The sequence below is a fragment of the Hypomesus nipponensis genome, chromosome 11 (assembly GCF_054491055.1).
Source record: "Hypomesus nipponensis isolate SF chromosome 11, ASM5449105v1, whole genome shotgun sequence".
NCBI lineage: Eukaryota > Metazoa > Chordata > Actinopteri > Osmeriformes > Osmeridae > Hypomesus > Hypomesus nipponensis.
In genome coordinates, this window is record NC_140371.1 from 1066155 (window position 1) to 1076433 (window position 10279).

Genomic DNA, 10279 nt, shown 5'->3' on the forward strand with positions numbered 1-10279 from the left:
TCTCTCGCTCATCCTCTGTAAAAGAAAGCAAGATGCTGTAATTAGGGGTCTGCTGGAGGACAGAGAGAAATGTGTTACCAGGGGTGGGGGAGACATGGAGGGAGAGAGGTATGTGTTAGGGTCAGTTGGAGACATACAGTAAGGTGCTAATGAAGACCTTTTGCTGTTGAGACCTTTTGCTGTTGAGACCTTTTGTAGTTTCCAATCTATTGTGTAGGAGAATGTGACTGACGTTTATATTGATTGATTGTTGTTTGGAGACCAGATGCTTGACAATCCCATGGCAGTGCTTTAAATATCAAAGCTGAAGGTCCAGGGGATCAGAACTGGTGAGACACTGTCTGGGTGTGTGCTACTTCTGATCATCTGATTCATGACCAGGTGGTTTTGTCTTATTGTCTTATGTTTGTGTGTCGATGATGGTTACGTTAGTATAGATTGGCATATATTATTATATTATTATTATGACGTTATACTTCAAATAAACATAAACTTAATACTTTACCAAACTCAGTTTAACAATTGATTCTCTTAAGAATTCCATAATTACATACTCCAAGATAAAGATTTCATAGTTTGGTAAACCATTCCTCACACAAACACAAACACAGACACACCCACTTACAGTACATAGATAAGTAAACACACCCCCTCTTTTCATTCACACTGGGAGATATCCTCAATGAGCTCAATGATCCCAGTCAAGAGTGTATCTAATGTGGAGAGCCTAATGACAGTCTAAGGTTACAGTGAGGAGTCAAGCATCCATCTGCTGTCTCCAGTGTGTGCATGAGTGTAACAGGCCAGGGCCCACTGCAGACATCCTGACCACCTGTCAGCTCCCAGCATGGGGAACGCTGCACTGCTGCACCTGCTGCACCGCTGCACCTGCTGCACCTGCTGCACTGCTGCACCTGCTGCACCGCTGCACCTGCTGCACCTGCTGCACTGCTGCACCTGCTGCACTGCTGCACCTGCTGCACCAGCTGCTCTTTTAACACGCATGTCACACACACACTATAACATACACACAACAATCATACACGCCATACACACAAAGAGCATACACATAAAAAAAGCTGAACACACACATTGTAACATGCACACGTCACGCACACACTACACATGTCACACACACTACAAAGACCATATATACAAACACTGAACACACACAACCAAGAAAGAGAAGGAACTTGTCCCCATCTCATAGCTCTGACTGATGGATCCAACAAGTTCTTAGTGCTGAGATTGCATCAGAAATAACACAGGTATTAAATCAAGTCAGGCTTTTGCTACACACACACCCACAAACTGTACACACATACAAGCACACACACACATAATGTGCACACACACCACACACACACACACAGACACAGAGGGTGAGTCACAGGGGAGAGATGGCCTGAATCCATTAGCCAACACAGAGATCACATGACTTGTCACGCTGCACTCTGAATGGCAGACGTGGGAAGAGTTCAGGCATTGTGTTTATGAGTCATCAGGAACTTTTCCCTCCTTCATCTCCACCTCCTCCAACCTCTCGCTCGTCTCCTCCATGTCCTCTTCTACCTTCTCCACCTCCCTTTCCTCCTCTCTTTTTCATCTCCCTCCATCTCCTCCTCTCTCCTCCATCTCCACCCCCTCCTCCATCTCCCTCCATCTCCTCCTCTCTCCTCCATCTCCACCCCCTCCTCCATCTCCCTCCATCTCCTCCTCTCTCCTCCATCTCCTCCTCTCTCCTCCATCTCCACCCCCTCCTCCATCTCCCTCCATCTCCTCCCCCTCCTCCATCTCCCTCCATCTCCTCCTCTCTCCTCCATCTCCACCCCCTCCTCCATCTCCCTCCATCTCCTCCCCCTCCTCCATCTCCCTCCATCTCCTCCTCTCTCCTCCATCTCCACCCCCTCCTCCATCTCCCTCCATCTCCTCCCCCTCCTCCATCTCCCTCCATCTCCTCCTCTCTCCTCCATCTCTTCCTCTCTCCTCCATCTCCCTCCATCTCCTCCTCAGGGGCGCAAACAGTGAGTATGCGCTTTATGCGGCGCATAAGGGCGCCGCACCATGGGGGCGCCAAAGCAATGGTAAAAATTAATCAATTAAAAAATATTAAATCTTTTTTTGGTATTTTTTTAATTTATAGCTGCTGTTGTGCATTTCTGCATTTCCTCAATGTTATAAAATATTTTAGAACCGCTAGGGTAGGCGCCCTATCTCATAACATAGAATTTTGACATCGAGAGGGAGCGGGGGTGCCGTGAGCGCTGAGCGAGCAGTTACGAGTATTGAGTTGTCGTCTATGGAAAATGATGGACAAAGCAAAACAGTTGTCTGTGGCTAAAAATAGAAAAAGAAAGAGGGAAAAGGAGATGACGTCAAGGGATGCAACAGTAGTAGTAAATAAGTGGATGGTTAAAGGCAACAGGTAGGAATTAAAGTGTGACGTTTGTGCTTGGAGGCTTGTAAATCTTCATGATAATAGACTAGCTAGCGTTTGCTAACACTGGGAATGTAGCAGCCAAATTTGGGTTTAAGGTTAGTTTAGAATATGCAAAACCGAGGTTGCTGAGCTGAAAACCGTAAAATATATGGTAGCATGTACAATAAATGAAAACGTAATGCAATAACTCTGGTTTACATCAATCATGCACAGTGTGCAATCATGCATAGATTTTCTACCAAACTTGGAGACTTGCAAATATTCATGTTAACAGACTGTTTTCAGACTAGCTAGTGTTTGCTAATTTGAGTTTAAGTGGGGTTGCTTACAGATGAAGTCTGATTAGTTCTAATGCCAAATCGCTAACCCTAAGCTAATCTTGCCATTGCAAATGAAAAATGCATTTCTGTATCAAAACCCTGCATGTGGGAAATATAACAATTAGCCTATGTCTGACAGTGGGGACATAGTATCATATAGTATCAGTCAGTATTAGACTGTATCAGGCAGCTGCTATTTTGAGCTCCTAATCATCTTGAAGAGCAGGAGCTGGCTGGCTGGGCAGGGGCGGTGTGACTAGTAAAAGTTAGTCTACTGAGCAGAATTTGGGAATTAAAAATCACTGCACACCGAGGTAGATTTTAGAAAAAGGTAAATCCCTGATCCCAAATGCCTTTCAAATATAATAATAAATGGCATGTGCATCAAGCACTTTGCAACAATTTGAGATCAGCACAATGATCGTGCTGTGTAGCAATATACAGAGGAATAGTTGTACAAGTCAGGTAGTACAAATAAAACCAAATAAAATTCAAACTAGAGAGGGTACAATTTCTGGGGAAATAGTAGGGTGTGCTTGCTTGCGGTGGTTGCAGATGGGTCCATTTAATATGAAGCAAGCTGAACCCCCTTTGAGACAAGCTATTCTAACAACGTTGTCACCAGCAGTATTTTTCAAATGGAATCGCGATTCAAACAGTACCATCTGCTAACTGAAAATATGGCCCTAAACGCTTTTTTTTTTCCAAACGATTTTTTGGTGTCAGTCTAGAGCCCCATGTGGAGAAGCTGAATTATGCTACGAGCAAGCTAGCCTAGCTGCTGTTGCTAGCCAAACTACACTGAGGGGATTGTTTAAATGTGCTGGAAATTAAAAAAGTTTCTTTTGACATAAAGTTTAGCCTGTGGCATTGAAGACAGCGACGCACCACACAAGCTTGAGTTTAAATACATTATTTAATGTGACATTACTTACTGTACATACAAGTCTTGAATTGCTTAAATGTATAATGCTGCTAGTACACCATGGGACGATACGATACTTGCCGTGCAACAGCAATGCACATTGTACCCATGAGTCGTTGCTAACGTGTGCTGACGTAGGCTAGCAATGAGTTTCCTTTGTTGACACAAAGCACTTTTTGCCACAAAAACTGAAATTCAGTCTAAACCGTGCAACGGAACGTAAATAAAAATACAAGCAACTCAATCGTCACCAAGCCAAAACTTTTGACACTAACGTTGTCTATCTTGTCCAAATATTGACGGATCCTTAGGGGGGCAAAAAGAAACATTACAAAATAAATATATATGTGAAAGAGCAATGGTTGTGCTCACCAAAGGCATGACCATACCTTGGGTGCAACCTATAACTATGACTAATCATAGGTCATAAACATAAGAAAAACAAATCTCAGATCAATGTGTATATAATTATGCAAAATGTGAACAACTCTTATATACTTTCAAATATAAAATCACGGTGTTCTAGGATCTGGGTTAGCTCGCCATCAAAGTTGTTCAATGTTCAAAGGTGTTCAGCTCCAAGAAAACCCCCCGACCTGTTATATAAAACAGGTGTAGTAAAATCAACAACAGTATTTAACATACGAACATCAATTATCCATTATCTATAATTATTATTTTAATACACAACTGCACCAACAGAGCATGTTTTCATTAACAAGACAAAATGAACGCTCATCAATCCAATGCAGTCCGATTTGTGCATCCCACTAAGCACATAGTGGCGGTGCACACACATGCACACACACTAAAATGAGAAACCCTGTGGCAATTAATATTAGACATGATGAAAATAAACAAAATACTACACAATAGAATAATAACATTACGTCAGTGTCGTTTCACATTCAGCATATGTGTAGCAACGTGGTTAATCTTTCATTTAGCTTGAGCTGGCTAAAATAAAATAGCTAACAACTTTGTGAGTTTACTCACCGATTCAATGAAATTCAGAACAAGAAATCACTGGTATCAAATCACGCCAACCGTCATTAGAACATTAAAACTTTTGTTTCTTCAGTCTAACGGGTCTCTTGTAATCGGCTGCCTTCCCTACACTGAGCATGAGTGGAACTCTACAATTGAAAGGGTTTATCTAAATTAGTGCAGCGCTGTTGATTGGTTGGGCTTCTGATTGACAACCAATTATATTACATTTATGCTTTTTCTAGAGACCCAAATTCACATGGGTTACACCGACCCTACACAGCATCTGTTGTTTTAATAAAGTTGTCAGACTGAGACATTAAAGCGTTTAGTAGAGTTAGGGTGGAGGTTTTAGGAGGTTTTGTAGACTGACATCTGTGATGGTTCAGAAAGCTCTCAGAGAAGGCGTTTAACCTGATTGAACAGTGTGAGACAGCTGCACCATCTTCCATCTTCATCTACTTCCCCCCCCTCCCTCCTTTCCTCCTCTCCTCTTCCTCCCCCTCCCTTCTTCCTCTCCTCTGCTCTTCCTTCTCCTTCCCCCTCCCTAACTTCTCTCCTCTGCTCCTCTTCCTTCCCCCCTCCCTTCCTTCTCTCCTCTGCTCCTTCTTCTCCTTCCCCCTGCCTTCCTCCTTCCCTCTGCTCCTCCTTCTCCTTCCCCCTCCCTTCCTTCTCTCCTCTGCTCCTCCTTCTCCTTCCCCCTCCCTTCCTTCTCTCCTCTGCTCCTCTTTCTCCTTCCCCCCTTCCTTCCTCCTCCCCTCCTCTCGGCTCTCCCCTTCTCCCACGCTCCTCCATCCCTCCCCCCCACTGTTGTCTCTCTCCATCCCTCCCCCCCTCAAGGCTTAATCGATGGCTGCATCCCTGTATCCCCCAGCAGCACTCAGACCACAGGATGCACCCCCCCCCCTCATCACCAGCCTGCTGCTCTAACTAATGTATTTTCAACCACTAAGTGCATCAACCCGATGCACATCTATCATTCGGTTACCTCTTCACATTAACATACTCTTATTTTAGAGTAAGAATGAGTTCAGCTGAACACTGAACCCTCTGGTCTACTCCTGGAACGAGTCTTAGTCCAAACTGTCACACTGACATCTGTATTTCTCTCTGTCTTTAAGTTGGCTACAAAGGCTGATCTGTGGGTATCTGAAAAGTACATTTCATGTAAAAGGTGATCAGCAAATACAATTTGTTTTGATATGTAGACATTCACTCACATATATATTACCTGCCTACACAAACCTGTATGCATGAACCCAACCTGGAAAAAGAATAAGAAGCTAGCAGCGTCCTCACCTTTAGTCTGACTTGTTTTCCTCGGTCTGCATTGCAGAATACTGCCTGGCAGCAATGATGAAACTACAGCTCGCTCGACAGGAAACTACAGACAGGAAACTACAGATCACTAGACAGGAAACTACCGACAGGAAACTACAGATCACTAGACAGGAAACTACAGACAGGAAACTACAGATCACTAGACAGGAAACTACTGTCGGAGAAATTAAGGATGTGATGTTTTATACTGAACAATACAGATGCTTAGCATTCTTTGTCAGCAGATAACAGAGCCACCTAAGTTAACCTCTAGGCTTTCTTATCACATTGGGAGGAGGGTGAGCATTTGTTAGGACTAGAGGATTTTGGGGGTTTTGGTTGTTTTAAGGAGATACTTTGTGACAAGGTGGAGTTGCAAGGTCTGGTGACCATTTGTTGACACCTATGTGAAGGAGCTTTTACGACCCCAGGACCGGAGATTCTGTTGTTGTGTTTCAATCAGGGTTGATGTTGTAAACATGCACATACATAAACGCACGCCAGTTCTATGCAAAGAGCCATGGGACATTTGCATGCCTTTGTGTTAACCAATGACGGTCAAGAGAGGGTCTGTTGAAATAGTTAAGCTAGCACAACATGCTAGCAGACAAACTTTGTATTGCGATCGGACTTTGTCTCCTTGCTGGCAAGCATTAAACTATTGTACTTTCTTTGAATCCCACCACTCTGTGCATTACTTGATAAATTATCCTAACACTACCGACAGGAAACTACAGATCACTAGACAGGAAACTACAGACAGGAAACTACAGATAGGAAACTACAGATCACTAGAAAGGAAACTACAGACAGGAAACTACAGATAGGAAACTACAGATCACTAGACAGGAAACTACAGACAGGAAACTACAGACCACCAGAGACAGGAAACTACAGGCAGGAAACTACAGACCACTAGAGACAGAAAACTACAGACAGGAAACTACAGATCACTAGACAGGAAACTACAGAAAGGAAACTACAAATCACTAGACAGGAAACTACAGACAGGAAACTGATAGATCTGAATGTGGCATTTTATGTGGTTAGGGTCAGGGTTGAGATCTTATTGACTTGTTTCGAGATAGCAGTCCCACAGGGGTCGATGCTTGGCCTCGTGTGATTCTCCTTCTATGTGCTTGTCTGGCTTCTATTTATAATAAATACAAGGTTGCTTTTCATCTATATGCAGACGACACTCATTTATGCCTTCCATAAACACAAAATGATAACCCCTGTTGGACTGTTTAAAAGAACTGAAGTTATGGCTTGCTAGGAACTTTCTGAACCTAAATGAGAATAAAGCAGGAATTATTGTATTTGGGCCAAAGGAACACTGTTATTGACCTAGATCCCATTGCTTCATCCAAAACAGACTGCGAAAGAACCCTGGGTGTTCAGTTTGATGACAATGTAAAATTCAATAAATACATGAATTTGACAGTTATAAAGTCATGTTTTTTCCATCAGTGCCTTCCCACTGAAGTAAAACCTTAGTTATCCATGCCCAATCACAGCCTGTGATTCATGCTATTGTAACATCTTGTCTAGGTGATTCACTTTACTACAGTGTCTCTCAGTCTTCCCCTCCTTGTCTCAGCTGTTAAAAAGTGCAGCTGCCATCACAGGGACTCGCCAGCATGAGTCAGTTACACCTATCCTAATTGATTTGCACTGGCTTCCTGTTAAGTACAGAATAGACAACAATTATACTGTCTACAAAGCACTAAATCATTTTCCTTCTAAATATCTGTCAGACTGGCTCCATCCGCATATCCCATCAAGAAATCTGAGACCTTCAGATTCTAGTTTACTCTCTCTGCCTCGATCCAAACGAAAAAAAACAAACAGTGAATGGGCATTTGTCGATGCCTGGCCAAAACTATGTAAATAGTTTATCTATGCATTTCAGATCATTACCCTTTATTTTAACCTTCAAGTCTGCTCCAAACGTATTTATTCTCTTGGCTTTTAATGTTCCTTTGCATGGTATACTGTTTTATCTTTGATTTCTCTACTCATATCTGTATTATTTATACTGTACTTTTTCTGCAATGACTATTTTACCTCCTGTTCAGCACTTTGGTCAACCATGGTTGTTTTTAAATGCTTATCTGGATAAGAGTGTCTGCTAAAATGTTTAAATGTTTTTATGTTGAATAAATATTGATTGATCGATTACATCTATAAACTGCAAACTTCAGTCAGCAAACTACCAACTGCAAACTCCGGACGGGAGACTTTAGACCGGCTGAGTGGGTGTACCCCCACGCCCCCCCACGGTGAGGTCTCGGTGATGGGATGTGTAAACATAACAACAAACAAAACACCAGGGTGCTGTGAAGAAGGCCTTGATTTAAGAAGGCCTCAGTAGAAGGTATTGACCTGCACAAGACTAACATCACAGACAAACCACGAAAATCAATGATGGTCTTTGAAAGCGGCTCTGCTCTTCGTCTCCCAGGGCTCTCCAGTGAAGCACACAGCAGGCTGTGGGCGTCAGGGAGAGGAACCAGCTGGCTGAATGGAAGATGTGGGGAGGGGGCTGAGAGGTGGAGGAAGGGGTGAGGAAGAGGGAGAAGAGGGAGAGATGTGAGAGGAGGAGGAGGTGAGGAGGAGGGAGAAGAGGGAAAGAAGGGAGAGGAGGAGGGGGTGAGGAGGAGGGAGAGATTGGAGAGGAGGAGGGGGTGAGGAGGAGGGAGAAGAGGGAAAGAAGGGAGAGGAGGAGGGGGTGAGGAGGAGGGAGAGATTGGAGAGGAGGAGGGGGTGAGGAGGAGGGAGAAGAGGGAAAGAAGGGAGACGAGGAGGGGGTGAGGAGGAGGGAGAAGAGGGAGAGATGGGAGAGGAGGAGGGGGTGAGGAGGAGGGAGAGATGGGAGAGGAGGAGGGGGTGAGGAGGAGGGAGAAGAGGGAAAGAAGGGAGACGAGGAGGGGGTGAGGAGGAGGGAGAAGAGGGAGAGATGGGAGAGGAGGAGGGGGTGAGGAGGAGGGAGAAGAGGGAAAGAAGAGAGAGGAAGAGGGTGAAGAAGATGTGCAAAAACAAGGGGTGTGAGGGTGTGTTCCATTGCATGTTATAAACAAACACAACGTTTCACAGTAGCCATGTCGATAAATGATGTTGAGGGTTCACAATGAGTCAAAGACTCGTTCCACAGACAGAACAACAATACCCCAAAGGAATGTTGTTCACTGTTGTCTCAATGCTTCATTACTGCAATACCTCAGTATTTACAGTTGCTTACACACAAATTCCTTACTTTTCACACAATTTCTGAAACCTGACGTTCAAACACCAGAACCATACCTCAAATCTGCAAAACCATACACACATTTTGGGCCTTTGACTTCGTTTTGAATTTCATAAAACACTTTTTTCAAAACACATCACAAAATTATACACGTAACTATTTATTATTTGTTTGGCAGAACCAAAAGATTACCAACACAAGGTGGTTTGGAACAGGGGCGCAAAAAGTGGGTATGCGCTTTATGCGGCGCATAAAGTATTTTTTTGTATTTTCTATATATAGCTGCTGTTGTGCGTTTCTGCTTTTCCTCAATGTTATAAAATATTTTAGAATCGCTAGGGTAGGCGCCCTATCTCATAAAATAGAATTTTGACATCAAGAGGGAGCGGGGGTGCCGTGAGCGCTGAGCGAGCAGTTACGAGTATTGAGTTGTCGTCTATGGAAAATGATGGACAAATCAAAACAGTTGTCTGTGGCTAAAAATAGAAAAAGAAAGAGGGAAAAGGAGATGACGTGTCAAGGGATGCAACAGTAGTAGTAAATAAGTGGATGGTTAAAGGCAACAGGTAGGATTTAAAGTGTGACGTTTGTGCTTGGAGGCTTGCAAATATTCATGATAACAGACTAGCTAGCGTTTGCTAACACTGGGAATGTAGCAGCAAAATTTGGGTTTAAGGCTAGTTTAGAATATGCAAATATTTTCCTGAAAACAGGAAAATATAAGGTAGCATGTACAATAAATGACAAGAATCTGGAAAACTTAACTAATGCAATAACTCTGGTTTACATCAATAATGCACAGTGTGCAATTATGCCCAGATTTTCTACCAAACTTGGAGACGTGCAAATATTCATGTTAACAGACTGTTTTCAGACTAGCTAGTGTTTGCTAACATGAGCTAAAGTGGGGTTGCTTACAGATTAAGTCTGATTAGTTCTATTGCCAAATCGAAATAATTTAACATGTTTTGTTATAGGCTAAGCTAATCTTGCCATTGCAAATGAAAAATGCATTTCTGTATCAAAACCCTGCATGTGGG